Source organism: Lissotriton helveticus, chromosome 9 (genome assembly GCF_964261635.1).
Source record: "Lissotriton helveticus chromosome 9, aLisHel1.1, whole genome shotgun sequence".
In the NCBI taxonomy this organism is placed as follows: Eukaryota; Metazoa; Chordata; class Amphibia; order Caudata; family Salamandridae; genus Lissotriton; species Lissotriton helveticus.
The window spans coordinates 935,136,687-935,153,172 of NC_136070.1; the positions used below are offsets into that span (position 1 = coordinate 935,136,687).

Below are 16,486 nucleotides of genomic sequence, written 5' to 3' on the forward strand. Positions count from 1 at the left end.
GCCGTGAGGTCCAACAAAACCAGGACCGTGGTTTGACCTGAGTCCACTTTAAGTCGGATGTTATTGACCACACAAGTGAGAGCGGACTCAGTGCTGTGGTGCTTTCTGAAGCCATGTTGCGTGTTGTCAAGGTACTTGGATGATTCAAGGAAGGAGGACAGATGAAAATTCAGATGCGCCTCAAGCATCTTGGCAGGGCCAGGGAGGAGGGAGATAGGCCTAAAGTTCTTCAATAAGGCCGGATCTAGGGACGGCTTCTTGAGGAGCGGTTTTACAATCGCCTTCTTCCACACAGCAGGGAAGGAACCCTGAGTAATAGCCATGTTCATTACCTCAAGCATAGGAGGAAGAAGGCTATTCCTACACTCTTTAAGTTTTTTCAGAGGTAGGGGGTCCAGGCTTCTCAGGGAGAACGTGTGGGAGTGCTCAAGCTCAACGCTCACCAATCACACAACCGCACCATATTGTGCAACCCAGTGCTTTACTTACAAGAATGAAAAATACTTTAATGCACACTAGATCAGAATAGTCCTCAGTGACTGTAGGCACCTGCCTGAAAAATGTGTCATTGGTGATGCTGCTTCTGTACATCTCTGCTTGGTGTAGACAGTGGTCTCGCAAGTAGGGACCCCAGTCAACACAGAAGATAGGATGACACACAGAATAGATGACCAGGTGCTCTGGGATTGGTACAGCCCAAATGGACTGATCTCCCAGCTGTGTGGCCACAAGCAGGCTGATCTCCGACTGGCAGTAGGAAAACACGTACACCAAAATGTGACTGGCAGTGCAGCCACACACCAATAGATCTCCTCTCTGCAACAAGACCATGCATGTTTTGGGCACTATGGCTTAGTAGAGGCAATGTTTCTTCAGGGCACTACAACTTACATGCTATGCTGGACTCCGATCACAGCTCCACGGTGCTTCGGAGGTCTTCAGCTCAAGTTGTCCTGGTTTCCTCCATGAACCGCTGTTGTAGAGACTGTAACACACTGACATCGGGGTGCACAACTTTCTCTCTACAGGCCTCCTCTGGAAGTCCCACCAGCTTCAGATATTGGCGCCTTGCTCCTCCTGGTCGGTCACTCCTCATGCAGGGTTGGTAGGCTCCTTCCCTCTCTCATCAGACAGGCTGATGTTAGGTGTAACAGGTCTTCCAGCAGGGAGCAGACTGTCACCTCACCTCTGAGAGCTGGATATCAGACAGATCCAAGCACTAGTAGCACAGCAGTCATCCCAGTACTCTGCAGAGCACTCTCATCCTTTGTCATAGAGAACTTGGATATGGAACAAGTGGGTGATGTTTTATAGTAACAGTAGACGGTAAATGGGTATCTACTATCTGAATTTTCAAAACTAGTTTAGGGTGTTTTCCATTCCAAGAATACTCCCCAGCCTGCTCTCCAGACACAGCCTTTGTGTAGAGTGATGCTACTCACAAGACAGGTGTCTGCTTCCTGGAGCACCACTAACAGAGGAACAAAGAAGTATCAACTTTCTGCATTTGGCTCTCATGAGCCAAACTGAAAGAGTGATCAGGAGTAGAGAAAAGGCAGGTCTTCACATAACGGGTACCTTTATCTTTGCACACCAGTCTGCAGTCCCACCCTTCATCCCCATCATCCACCAAACTTCAGTGCTTATGGAAGACTAATCAGCAACCCCTCACTCAGCATAAGGCCAAACTGAATTCCTAAAGGAAGCTTGTCTCCTGTTTCATCACTTCAGTATCTAGGTCTCCTCGTCCACCTTCAGGAATGGCAGCAATACACTTCCACTGCCTAGGAAATCAACCTCACATCCATCATATTCAAAGTACCATGCAGTTGTATTCAATTGAATCCTACAGGCCTCCATTACGATGGTTCACTCTCACACACCATGCATGTACCATGCAGGCTACACTCACAAACATGCACCACACACTTGGGATGTTAGCACTAGGAGTTGGGGAAACGCGGAGAAGCAGAACTTTACATGAGAGGTCCAGTAGCCCTCCACTCCAGTGACATATAAAAAAGGTCTGGCCGTAAATATGGAATAACGTAACATAGAACTGTGCCACCCCACTCTACGTGCTAAACCTCTGACATGTACAGTACTCCATTGTCAGGTCAATAAGGGTGCACTTGGTTTATACCTTCAGGTGACAGACAGGTCAAGGACCGTACTCATGGCAAGGGATAGATCCAGGCATCTGTGCATATGCTAGAATAGTGTTACACTGGAGCCAAAATAATAAAACACAGGATATCAGATACACACATTAGGGGACTAAAGCAGAAAACAAGACTGTACAGTATGCATGGGCAATCTCATCACAAATTCTTTTTTCCTGGCTCAATCCCTTGCCAAGAACTGGAAATATTTAACAGCTATCTCACACCACCCTTGGGAAGAGTACTGCCAAACTATTACTGTCAAGCTGATAGCACACAACTTTTGCAACAACAGTAGCCAAAATCGATGCAAAAATCTGGAACCGACCTTCAATCTTTCAAGCGAGGCACCCACCAAACACCTTCACCTGTCATAGGTCCCGGACCTTAAATCACACTGAGCAAAAAGTTCAAAGTAAAGGGATAGGGCACTCAATGCACATCCCTCTGACAACTCCAATCCTTCCTCCCCATTACCTCTCTATGAAGCCACCACTAATGGTGAAAGTTCTTATTCATGTTCACCTCAACTACATCAAAACCCTCTTCCCCTATCTGCCAAGAAATCACACCTAGGCCCTCCAAGTGGTCGAGGCACTGGGGCCAAAAAGATAGTTAGAAAGAAGTCCTGTGGTTTTATGGCAAGACAGGAGGCTAGCATTATGCATTAATCTGTATTCACCACTTCTGAGCAGCAAACACTTCAAAGAATCCTGAAATAGAACACTAAACATCAATCAATGGAAATTAGAACTCCACCGTTCAATAAAAGCCTCCTGTCTGCCATCATCTTCTTCTTCCTCTTTTGTTTGCTGCTTCTGAGCAGAAAAATATGTTAATTCTTTAATGTAATTAATTGATGAGTGGGTGATGTTTTGTGTTAAGGGTTTGACCCAATTTATGGGTCAGCTGAGTGTTTGAGCTGGGGCCAAAAAGGCAGGCAGAAAGAAGCTCTGTGATTCTAGCTCCACAACTGTGAAGCCTATTTACTGGCTCCCTGACAATTCCTGGATCACCTTCAAACCCCTCTGCCACATACACAAATGCATTTACTGGGGAGAAACTATCCGCTAACACTTCAGTGACCAATTAAAATGCTGCACTAAAATACAGCCATTTCCAGATCCGCGGACATGGTGATCCAAGAACCCTGGTAATTGAACAGTCATGCCCCATGGACATCTGAATGGGGATTAAACATCCTCCAGTGAGTAAGAAACACAATCACCCACTCTCAGTTCCCCACCTCTGTTATCAGAATGCGCCTTGAGGTGGTTCCGTTCGCAAAGCAGCACTGCATAAAATTCATTCATGAATTCATACAGTGTCTTTACATTGATTTGTAATTTTGTTAGAGGATTCATGTGTTACTCCTTCCTGGGTTGATGGATACCACCATATTTATATGTGTCTCCAAGAAGGCTGGAACGCCATGTCTTGGCAAAGGCCTCATAGAAGGCGAGTGCCTTATCAATGGATATGTTATCCCCTCCCATCTGCCACAGTCTGAAAGCCTCCATTAATCTGCCTCCTGTGTGACTGTTCAAGGGCACAGCTTGCGCCTGCACCGGTCATTCTAGAAGGAAACGAGGATTTGTGTCTGGTGGTTCATAAATGGATTACATTCCAGGCTTTTGCAGGCAGAAAGGCCAATGACCGCCTTGCCTCTGTTTTTGATGCCCGTGGTAGAGATTATATTTCTTTTCATCATTACCCTGCCACTGCCCCATTTGTTTTGTTTTTATTGTTTTTTGTTAGACATTGAGATTTGTTGGTAACACTCTATTCCCAAATGGTTGTCTGAGGCAAAATTGAAAAAAAAACTGAGCCTGACAATTCAAATATGTAGAGACCATTTTGCATGTATGCATGTGAATGTATTGATACTATAAATGTTCTGTTCGTAATAATAATTTGTCGATGATGAAAACATTATGGGGCATATTATTAAGAAAGGGCGTTACATTATCGCCGCTTTAATCGGCAGGAAACTGCCGATAAAGCGGCGATAATGTGCTTGATGATATGCTCTATGGAATTCCAATCGAAGCCCATGTTAGATGTCTTCACATCTAACATGGGCTTTGATTGGAATTCATAGAGCATATTATCAAGCACATTATCGCCTCTAAAAGCGGCGATAATGTAACGCCCTCTCTTGATAATATGCCTCTATATTTTCCCCGCAGCAGAAAGTGGGTTAACACTCTGAACAAAATATCCTGCATTGTGTGTCATGGTGAACTGAGATGGGAAACTGCCTTTACGGCGAGGTTTTTGCCACGTTGTACCTTTTCCACGCATTTTTTAGCACGCATGTTTTTAGAACGCATAAGCTTTCACAAAGTATGCCTTTACCATGCATTTAAGGTAAGTTATGGGGTGGGGTGTCTCCCCCCCCCACAAATCCATTGTTTATGTGTATATAAATATATAAATATACTATGTGTCGTAAAGCATATGCGTTCGTAAAGGCATGCAGAGTATTCCCCTGTGTTGTTTCGTCATACAAACACAGCAGCTTGTGTGTCGTCTTAGTTAATGTAGCCCACAATGACATACAACACACACTTCCCTCCATAATTGTAGTGTATTTTAGATGTGTGTGTTTTATTTTGTGCCCCATTTATTTTTCTTTCATACAGTCAATTGTGGAATGTTTAAATCGCCACAAAGTGCTGTTTCTATGTTGGAATGGAACCCCACATATTTGTATACGTATAACTTTCCATTACACACAGCAAGGCGAGTGCTGTTGGTGACATGAACGTTTAACCAGGCGTGTGGATAGAGATATGTTAAAAGACTAGTTCAGTAATGATTGGTGTCAGTTATTGGAAAAGTAAAATTCGTTTCGCCTTGCTCAAGATACCTGCAGTATTTAATGTGTATGAAGGGGTGTGCCAGAGGACGTTGCCTTTTTGTTGAGCTGGGTGCTTGGCTGTGCAGGAGTAGGTAGCCAGATATGTACTTATAACGTGATTATCTGAACGTGTGACAGGTCTCTAAATGTAACATGTAAATGTGATGACGCAGTGCTCTTCCCCTCATAGACTTCGGAGACCCACTGTGGTGTTGGGTTCTTCCAGACTCACCCAAACATCGCCTTTGCTTATATAACTCTATAGTTCACGCTGGTAGGGTTGCCACTTTCGCCAAATATACATACTGCCCAATTGTTTACGTTTTGATGCTCTGGAACACCCACGAGTTAGCAGATGAAACATATTTGGGTAAAATTGTCAAGACTATTTTGTGTGTGTGTTTGTTCTAATGATAATTCTGAAATGACTTACATATTGCTCAATCTTTGCTGTTTTAGGTTTATGTTTCAGAAGGGAAAAACACAAGTCGCTGCTTTCCCAATATCTTTAATGCCTTGGACTTAGAAATACAGGCAAGGCCGGTAAAAAAAGATGGCCACCCTTCTCTGCTAGGCACTGATAATTGCCACCAACTTACAAGCCATATTTATTTTATTTATTTATTTTATTTTGAGAGTTTTATATAGCGCTGGCTAGACCATATACTCTGTACATGAATGACAATTTACCATTGATATCTAAGCAAGAAAAAGAGCCATTCGCAGGGCACATTCCTGTTATCAGTTGTAAACTCTGCAAGGAAAAAATTATAGGTTGGTATTAAAGGTAGTGTTTGCATTATAGGGCAGAGACCCCGTGCCTTTGAGTCTAGTATTGAGAATAATATGTCCAAAGCATGGAGGCTTTTACTAAACCCAGCAGGGCAGAGGGCCATGACTCACTTTATATGCTTTTATAACTTCTTTTGGTGGCACATTCTTTTGTCCTACGAGGGGCCAACCTTGGTAGGCTGAGGACCAGGATGCTGTTTTTAGGGGTGGATGGATGAAGGGAAGAACATATATTAATTATGGCCGAAAGGGCGTGAGAAGATTAACACCATTTTCTTGTAGACGTATATATCATTTCTCCCTCCCAAATCTTCCTAGAGACAGTTGGAATTACTCGATACGCTAAGGGCTGGTATGAGCACATTTTCCAAGCTGCATTTATATTCCTCTGCAACTATATACTAGACTAGTAGTGACATAATTTTCCTCTGTTTGTGGGATATTTGTAACTATGAGGTCTACAGGGCGAGGAGGGAGCTCATTTTGTTACAAACGGCGTGTGTAGCTTGCATACATGTACCCTATGCCAACCTTAGAGCTGGAGACGCTCCTTCCCCACAGTGTCTGAATGGTGGGTGTTAATCAAATCTGTTCTAGGCTGGGATCCCCTACTTCCTCTGATGCTCACATTAATGTACACATTGCACAAGCGCTCAAAGAGGCACATGGCTCAATGTCTAACATTATTATCAATTATAAGCTTGGTGGGGCATGAAAGCTCCTCTTACGCACCATGCATGTATGCCGTATTCCCTACTGATGGTTCCTATCGCCTCCCCTGGATCAATACCTTTTACACTAACCCTTTAAAGAACATTGTCAAAAGAGTCTTAGCCTAAAAGATGCATAAAGAAACCATCAGCCCCACCTGTAACACAGTCGACTCACGCAGGACGTAGATAGCTTTCTCATAGGCCCAGGTTTTTCTCACGTAGTAATGTTCGCCAAGCTTGCTCCCAAAGCTTATAGATGGCCACTCCTCAGTAGTCCAGCCTTCTGTACTGCCCCGGCGAGAAAATCATGAAAGGAGTGAAGGAGAAGGTGGTGTAATCCAAAAGACAACGCAACATGAGCTTGGTCCCTCTTTCAGTTGACGAGCGGGATGTTAAAATTGTCGAAGCACTGTCTAGGGAGTAGTCCAGCCATCAGCAGAGCGACCTCCAGACCTTGCCAGTTCCTGCCAGCATGCGTTCCAGTTAGATGCCAATGAGACTGGTCAGGGATTCAAAACAACACCTCCTGCACAGTAGAAGCTGTTTTCAAGGCAGGCGATGTTTGGTGCACGGGGAATTGACTGCAGGGCTCTCCGCTGATGTCCAGCATCAAACCTCGACTCCACCACGCTCATCCACAAATACTGACGTCATTTATCTTCACTTCTGACACACCACTTCCTTCCCCTCCCTTCTACTTCGCTCTGCCTCCGTTTCTCTACTCGACCCTCCTTCTCCCCTCCCCCATGCTACTGCTCATCTTCCTGAGGACTTATCCGGCTTGTAGACAGAGTAAAATCAATTAATGGAGAGGAGCAGATGGGAACATTATCCATGAGCACTTAAGGAGAAAGCTTTCGTGTAACACCACCCCAGTGCGGCAAACAGTCCGCGGCTTATACAGTAGATGGCGCATTCAGAGCTGTGCATAGGGTGGGGCCGCGTTCTGGGTGGCGGCCATATTATTATGATCAAGGAAAAACGTCACCATTTTATTAAGGTAGTATAAGAGAAGCGAACATGGCCCGTCTCTAATCCTACAATAGAAGATTCATAAAATGGCGACCTATTGCATGACCATAATACAGCTGCCACTTGGACGTAGTCCAAAGAAGTCAGCGATCTGTTAATGTTTCTGCATAGTAATGATCTTTGTCTTTCGAAGTACAGGAGGGATCTCTAAATCCCAGCTGTTTTGCTGATGTCCAGGACCTCTTTGTCTCAAAATGTGATGAGTTTCCACAGTGGCTTGAATGTTATTTGATAATATATTTTTTAAATTATTCCTGTACAGTTTACCTTATAGTACATAGTTGAAATTAATCACTCCTTTGATCAAATCATGCCTTTCCAGCTTCTCTTATATATGCATTAGGGCAATGTAGGCTCTTGTTTCATGGTTTCGTATCAAATGTAGGGGGAATTCCTCTTGGATTTATCTTTGCCCTCTTCTCCTAGTTGTGTTGCCTGTCTTCAGAGTTTAAATCAGGAAGCGGGCATCACTAGGCATGAAAAGAGGCTACAGATACACAAGAGGCAATGTATGTATACGTGTATTTGGTATTTATATAGAAAAAACCTATCTTGACAGCAATAAAGTGATGTATTAATATTAACAACCGATGAGCGTGGTTGGACATGAAAAAAGGGACCCAAAAAAAGGAATTTAAACTTTAACTAAGATAAATGGTGGTGCAATAATTTAAAAAGAAAATTATTCTATATGTATACAGCAGGTAAGAGGAATAATATAAAAGAAGAACTAAAAATAAATAGGTAATCTCTAAATACTGCGAAAATTAATAGGAAGCAAATAAGGCAATGTGCAAACCGCGCGTTTTGCTAGTTTAATAACTGGATCTTTAAGCAAAACAGAATAAAGATACTACACTGGGAACCTCTATTAATAATTTAGAACTCCCAAACCTCCTAAACGAAGACTGAAGAGCCACAATCAGCCAAGCGTATCAGCCATAAACTGGCAGCCTAATCATAAAGATGCATTTTATTTTTACTCATAAATAATGGTAATAACATACTAAATATTACTTATGTCATGGAAGTATTCATTGTCTCTCGGTGCTAGAAAGGCATTAATGTAAGACTGTAAAAACATTGTTCTCCCCTTTGACAACTACATCTTTGGAAAGTGTGAGTCAATTATTAAATGTGCAGATTGTTTTGTTTTTTATTAAGTGTAATTTGAGCAAATTCATAATGTATTGAAACTGATGAAGGAAATGTTTCTCTTCCTTTTCAAATACAAATTAATGTGAATCCTGATTTGCAGACATACTGTTTCAATATTTTTTGCTCAGTGTTTGTCACATGCGCGGAGAATGTTATAAGTAGAAGTGATTGCGTTAAGGCGTGATTCATTTCACACTAATAAGGAAATTATTAATTTATCCATTTCGGGGTAGCCGATATTTAGAGTGTCCACCGTTGAATGGCAGATGGCAATCCCTCGGCTGACAGAAAGAAGCTGCAGCATGGTGGCCATGGAGCACAGTCAGCTGGGAGTCATCTGTTTACGTCACGGCAGACCAACCACAAGATCTGAAAAACTGGCCAATAGGATTCATGTAAACATTGAACAGCATGGGGTACAGTAACAAACCTTGTAGGGCACCACATGACTTGAAAAGTGGTAGGTGTAAAGATTGCAAGTGATCCTTCAAGAATGGGGACATCTCTAGAGCCAGGGGTCCTGAGATCCCTATCTTCTTGAGACATGTTTTGGGTATGGCGTGATCCACTGAGTCAAACATGGCAGATAGGCTAAACAGGTCCTTCCCCATCCAATGATCCCCAACTCCTCCAAGTGCCGCTGCCATTGCTGTCTGGCTGAAAGCCAGCAGCCCGGAGTCCAGCAGGTTGTTCTCTTCCAGGGGGTCTTGGATTTGTTTCCCAATGATTTCTTCAAGTTCGTTAGTGATGAGGAGGCAATTCTCCACAATAGCACCATTCATTGTCTCCTTTTGAACAGAGAAGTCATTGTTCTAGCGTTCCACTGGTGGAGAGAAACACACGTCCGTCAGGGATAGAATCAGAATTTTGAATCCTGTGGAGTAACAGTGTTCGCTAGAGGATGAGTAACAGTGTTCGCTAGAGGATGAAAGATGGACTTCGGACAGATATAATCTGGCGAACCATTTATATTTCTTTGTAGGTGTAAGAAGCTTTCCTGTGGATGTGTTAATAAATGAGGGTCACCAGGATGTAGCCACTGAACATGTTGGGAGTGGTGATCTATACAATGATCAGTGTTTATATGGCCTTAACAGTGCTTAATTTGTAAAGAAATAAGTGCGGGAGCCCTTGTGATGAAGCCACCGCAGTTTGCACCACACACTGCCACTGCCAGCTCTGCCGATGTCAGAGCATACACAACTATTAACCATCTCATTGCTACAAGTGTGACAATTCAGACTGGTCGAACCCCTTAAGCTTTAAGAATTGTTTGGGTGGCAGGTATTAGTTGTTTTAAACATGTATTGAATAATTAAACAAGTATTTTTGTGCTCATCTTAAAATGAGCAGCTGTCCTAAGTGCCGGTGCCGGCAATTAAGTGCCGAGCACCAGAAAGCACCTGCTCAAATTAAGCACTGGGCCTTAATGTCCTAACTCATATTATTGTGTAATCTCATGTTTTTCTCCCATGTCTATACTTGACTATGTAATTATGTAACCTGTAACTCACTGATCCTCATGTAAAGCGCTCTGATACCTCCGGGTCTAGCCTGCGCTATATAAAACTTTGCAAATAAAATAAATAAATAAATAAATAAATAGTATATTTTGGGGAGTTTAGTGATGAAAAAACATGAAGTGCTGGAATGCAGCCTCAAAGGATCGGCAGCCGCTTTTAAGTCAAGCATGCCTTCCATCACCCTGTCAATGGTTGAGACAGACGCCCTAAGTGTGAGAGGTATGTCCAAATATGGGTCCCATGTTCATGTGTAACAGGACTCAAGCTATACCTCACTGATGAGGCTTAAGTAGGCCAAGACTGGACTGGGGTTTCTTCTGTTAACTTCTGGAAGGGACATGATGTGGCAGTTCGGGCTCAGCTGTTTCTATTGGTGAAAGATCAGAGCTTATTGGCATATGAATGGTTTCTGTGTAAAGTGGCATAGTGAGCAACAAACAACGGACTGGAATGTGATCTAAAACAGCACCTTTTGGTTTTCGCCCATTTCTCTAGAAACCATCAAGCACCATCTCAGTATAATTAAACTCCTTGATCACAGAGCCAATTCCAATGTGTATAATGAGAGATAACGGATGTGAGCCCTCCTTCATAAGGTTATCAACTCCTCCTTGGCTCATGGCTTATTATCAGGTCTCAGTAGCAGAGAGTTAAGAAAATAACTTTAGGATTATGCATTTTCAGGCATATTACCATGGCCACTAGAATTGAGGGATTTTTAAGCTGTAACATATCCTTACAATTATGGAATTGTCACATGTACTGCATAATCTATCAACTGCTGCACAGTTTTCAGATTTCACCAATACATTTTTTTTCTACCACCAAGTTGTAATTTGCTAAATGGCAGACCTTTTTACAAGTTAAGAGAAACTGCAGATGCTATTGCTGTATTCAAGTGTAAAAGTACTACTAATTGGGTGCAACTTTGCACAGACAGTTTTTATAGGCGATTAAATAAAAAAATAATGAAATACTGTCACAGATCGTTTCGCTTTATGCTGCATAATTTCCATTTTCTTGCCACATAATTGTGTTAACCCTGCCACTTAAATATCTCTCCTTTGTGGCATAATTCAATTGGCCCTGCTCATTACTAATCTAGTTCTGCTGGCTAATTAACCGAAAAGTGTATTACCTCCCTGCTCCATGACCATATGTGATCCAGCCTGGTGATCAATCCTGCTACTTGATTTTTACACTCAATGTGGCAGTCAGAGACCAGTGGCTATGGACTGTGCCTGAGGGCAAACAATACATCCTCTCCCTTCCAGATCACTTCACTGTCATTAACCATATGAACAAAACACCTATATAGGCCCAATCTTAGGGTGCATCTGGGCGTATCTCTGCACTCAGATTTTTTTCACTGTATACTGAACACCCTCTAAAGAGGTTTTCTTATTTTTAATAGCCATTCCTCAGCAGAGTTTGGCCGTCAGAATACAGTGATTTCTTTTTTGTGCAAATTTCATCCTAGAAAGTGTCCTTCAATGGATTGACTCAATTCCATTACAGAATACACGTAATGTACTTATGTTACAATGCCGACATGGGATGGGTCGAGAAAGCAGAAGTCGGGGGACTGTATTACTGAATACCGAGTCCAAGAATATTGTCATACCAGGACATCGAGGGACAAAATATTGAAAGGTAAGTGCATATTTGGAAGTATACATTTACTATTCTTAATTCCACATTTACGTACCATGAAGATAGCACCTTGGCACACATATGTAGAGTTAGGTATAGGAAATCTGAACTTATTTACCTTTCGATATTCTGTATTTGACTTTTTGCCCTCGATATTTGCATGTGCCGATATTCTGATTAGATATTCAGGGTACTCTCCACCGGAAGGGGTGGCACGAGAGGCAGGGACTGCAGCAAAGGTGTATTGACTTCCTTTAGCACCGCAAGTCGGCTGCGGGAGCATTAGAGCACTCTAGTCTAATATAAAAAGAAGTTTGGATGAGTAGAGCAGCCTGCCCCTTTGTTTTATTGCCTTCTAAGTATAATGAGATTGATCTTAGGTAGATTTGAAAGAAAGACAATATGGCACTCTTCACCGATTGCTTAGAAAATAAACATTGTTGCAAAAGAATCGAAATGTGTTACTGCTGAAATTTTCTCTTTCATGTTTTACAAGTTAATCCAAATAAGGTTTCTTTGGCCGATTCAATATGTGTGAGTATATGTGTTTTCAGCAGACTTGTGTTTCGCTCAACTCATGTGAACCAAAGGTCTTCCCCAGGGCATTTAAAATCGTTTGAGACGTTGATGTCCTGAGCTAGAGAGACTTGTCCTTCTGTCTGTGAACACATTTTAGTGAGTTCAGACAATGCACACTTTCAGGATTAAGGGTTCTTAGTCTAACTTCATCAAACCTTCACTGCAATGTTGAGTAGCGCTTTGTAACCTCGTAAGTGTGTAGCGCGTTTCCGGGTATGATTGACTGATGGTAAGGTATGAAGGAATGGAAATAAAGATGGGCAGAACAAAAGGTGCGGCACACATGCACAGGGTGGAATTTTGCCCGCTCTTTTCACCACCCTTGTGCTGTTTTACTTTTTCCTTCATTCTCTTAATTGTAGATGTTTGTTCCCTTCTGTATCGCATTTGTAGTGTGTGAGTGCCCTTTAAACTCATGCGGTAAAACACAACTGTATCTTCATCGCTCTGGTCGCGAGATCGATACACGAAAGTCAATAACTGTCTGATTAGGATTAATGTTGAATGTTGGTTCCAACTAAGTCAGTCTTAAACTAGAGCTCCTTTTATACTATTTAGAAGCGAGCTGTCTAAAATTCCAAACCTGCCTGCCATTACAAGGTTGTGTTAAGCTCTCTTCACCCCCTCAAACACCTTTGGGAATTTTGGTGAACCTTTTTCATCCTGACTGTCCCTCTCACCTCAGACAATACTGTTTCTTTCTGCTTGCACTGCGTCATCATCCTTTGCTTTTCATTTCCAACAACGAGAGGGCTCCAACACCTGGAGCCTTGCCAAACCCATAAATAAATTGTGAGAAAAAAGAAAAAAGAAAATGCTGTGGTGCACTTGATTCACCGCTTCAAGAAATAAAATGGAGGCTCTAACCAGGGGCGGCCTTAGGCATGTGCAAGCTGTTCACCTGCACAGGGCCACCAAACCCCAGGGGCCACCACGCCAATATATATCCTTAATATAATAATCCTCTGAGGATAGATACATATTTGCGTGGCGGCCCCTGGCAGGTATTTGGCGGCCTCCGGCTCTGTTCCACTTTCAAACACCCTGACCCCTCTTCACTGGCCTCCGCGCTCCGCCCCGCCCGACCCCCTCTTCCGGGGCCCCCTACCTACGCTCCCTGCCCAGGGCCGCCATGAGCCTAGAGCCGCCCCTGCTCTAACTCATTCTGAGCTTTCCAATGGCTACAGGTCCCTACTCATATCAAGTTGTCTAAAGTGCTGACACTTCCCTAAACATATTTATGAGAAAAAGTCCTGCAACAGTCACTGTACACCCATTTGCTGCTCAATAGCTATGCTCTACTTCCGGGAGGAAGGTGAACAACTCAAAATATAAACTTTGTACATTAGTTCATCAAAATGTCAGTGGTAGAGAAAGTTGCCGGGCGGGGTGTGGTGGAGGAGGTGAGATCACAGAGGAGCAGGAGGGCGCATGAGGCTGAGGGACCTCTTGTCTCTCCGTCCTTGCTCCTTGGGGCGAGTGTAAATGGCAGGCAGGGGTGGTGAAGCTAGTGCTGCGGCTCCTTTCCGACAGCGTGGAGACGGCTGACGGTTGGTCAGTGTGGCTTGCTCGTTGGAGAGGTCCGCCCCACTTCTGTCTTCGTTTCCTTTCTGTTTGTGTCCGCTCCTATTTCTTCCCTACTGCCTCACCGTCACAACCCCTACTGTACTTATTTTTTGCACCCTCTTATCTCTCCTTTACAAGAGGGAGACTCTGTTTGGTTCATTATTTTGGTCTCCTGAGCTGCCTTGCCATTAGCTGCCATTTGGTCATAGGTTATTTAGCACTGGATATAGAGTAAGTTGAGACTTGCGAGTTGGCACGCTTTATGCTTGGGCTGAGAAAGTTACATCACATACTCTTTGAACCGATGACTCTACATAATCTTTGATCCCAAGAGATCACAGGGCTCATCCTTTGCTCCATCCCTAGTTCCTCAAAGCTAAGGTAAGGGCACGGAGTGGCGACCACACCAATTAAACAAGACACAGTGACCGGGGTTAGAAGACGCAGTGCTAGCGGTAGAAAAGGGAAAGCCAGTGATACAAGCTGCTACTCCTGGCAGACCCCCAACTGACAGATGAATATAAATGCAGCTGCCTAAGCAACATGAAGGACGAACACACAAGATCTAATCATATTGATGTCCTGGGCTCATCCTACAGAGAGTAATTCAGAGAAGAAGAACCTAAACTGACTAAAACATTAGGTGTGAAACTGGCAGACATGACCTCCTGCCAAAAGATGATGTTTTATATTTACGAAATGTAATGAAATCCCTTCTAAGAGGAATGGGGAGATCTCATATCAAAGGGCCTAGAACTCAGCGTGGCAACATTTAGTAGGGAAACGAGTCTTTGCCTTGGAGAATCAGAGAGAATTTCCTGGGATGTAGGAATGTATTTTCCTGCTGGAGATGAAACCTCCCCTTTGGCGTGATTTTGAGGGAGAGCCTTCCTCTCCAGCAAGACAGTGAATCTCCCTTAAAACCCTGGAGCCAGGTTAGAATTTACTGATCCCTTTTGTAAGTCTCATATCTGCATTTTGAATTTCCTACGGTTTGTAAGTTTGTTTTCTTGGAAAGTTTTCCAAACAGGCAATTTCAATAGACAACTGTATTGATGACAATAGCGCCAACCAATATCACTGTCAAAAAATAAGGAGTCAACACAGCTCAAAATAACCTGCTATAATCTGAAGAGTAAGATTAAGTGCCTTGTATAGGAAAACCCTGCAAGTTTTCAGAATGGGAATGTTCTTCGGAGGCTGCTGTCCTTGACTTTGGAACATCCATTGATTGTCCAAGGTCCTTAAAAAATACAATATTATCTTAAAAAACCAAACATAAGTATTTTTGTTTCATAACTACCTTAACGGGATTGATGATTTTCAGCACTTGATGACGCAGGTCAAATGGTGATTTGCTCCACATTGTGAGGTAAAGTATAGAAACAATGACACCCACTCACTCTCTCAGTAAATTAATTATTCACACCATTGCATGGTTTCATTCATGTAACCTAACTTGGAAACACTGACACCAACGTGAACAACACAGTGCAATTATGGGAAAACCAAAAAGGATCCCTGGCCTATGTGCCACCACTGACCCCAAGCAAAGCACCTTATTATCTTACATTGCAGGAGGCAAACGCCATGAAATATAAGCTCTCATTTTCAATGCACCCTAACGGCTCGTCTGGCAGACTGATCCTTTTCGGCTCCTGGTTCCCAAAGTGCTTTGACTTCCAGTTTGTGTCAATTGTGTTGGCTCTCTCTGCAATGGTATAGTGCAGGGTTCTCCAAAGTCGGTACTGGAGGGCCAATCAATGCCAGATTTTAAGCATATCCCTATTTAGTTAAATGTAGTTAACTTTAAAATCTGGCATGGATCCTGCTCTCCAAGACTGACTTTGGAGAACCTTGCAGCGCTTTGGGGTTTTATTTGCAATAAATCAGCAATGCTTAACTTGAATCAGTGGTTGCAGATGGGGGCCATTGACACTCATTGTTTGGAACCAGCACTTATTTTTCCTCATCAGACATTTTGTCTCAGAGCAAGAGAGTGAAAAATAAACGAGGGGGAAGGAACGTGGAAGAGAAAGACACAAAAAGTGTGACAAGTTGAGAAAGCATGGACCTTCACAGGTGAGAAAAATGGACAAGGAGTGTTTGGTGGTGGCTTGAAGATGCATGATGTGGAATAAAGACTAGGACCCCTTGGTGGTCGGCATGCTAGCATTCAGTAATGTCAAACGCAGGATTCTGAGCAAAACTTTGAGCCCCAGCACTTAATATTTTACAAACTAAGCACTGAAACAGAGATGTGTAATTATGTACTGGAAAGTTCTGCAGGTCAGAATGTGGATGAGTTTGTTCCCAACTAAAGCCTGGATTCTCAAAAAAATAACAGAACGCAACGCAGCAGCCAAAAATACTGCACTGAGTTGCGTGACAAGGAGGGAGCAGAAGAGCACCATATCTACAGAGATATGGCTATCTCCTCCCCTC

At 43.1% G+C, this 16,486-nt stretch overlaps 1 protein-coding gene across 2 annotated transcripts in view; it reads right to left on the bottom strand.

Moving 5' to 3' along the window:
• PCBP4 (poly(rC) binding protein 4) overlaps nt 1-16,486 on the bottom strand; it is a 175,631-nt gene that overhangs the window by 125,710 nt on the left and 33,435 nt on the right. Inside the window, exon 1 of one of the 2 annotated variants that reach the window (XM_078661161.1) lies at nt 6,686-7,099. The exons of the other annotated variant lie outside the window; for it this stretch is intronic. The gene's annotated coding sequence lies outside the window, so the exon portion shown is untranslated. Of the gene's footprint in view, nt 1-6,685; nt 7,100-16,486 lie in introns of those variants that run through there. 2 annotated transcript variants of the gene reach the window in all.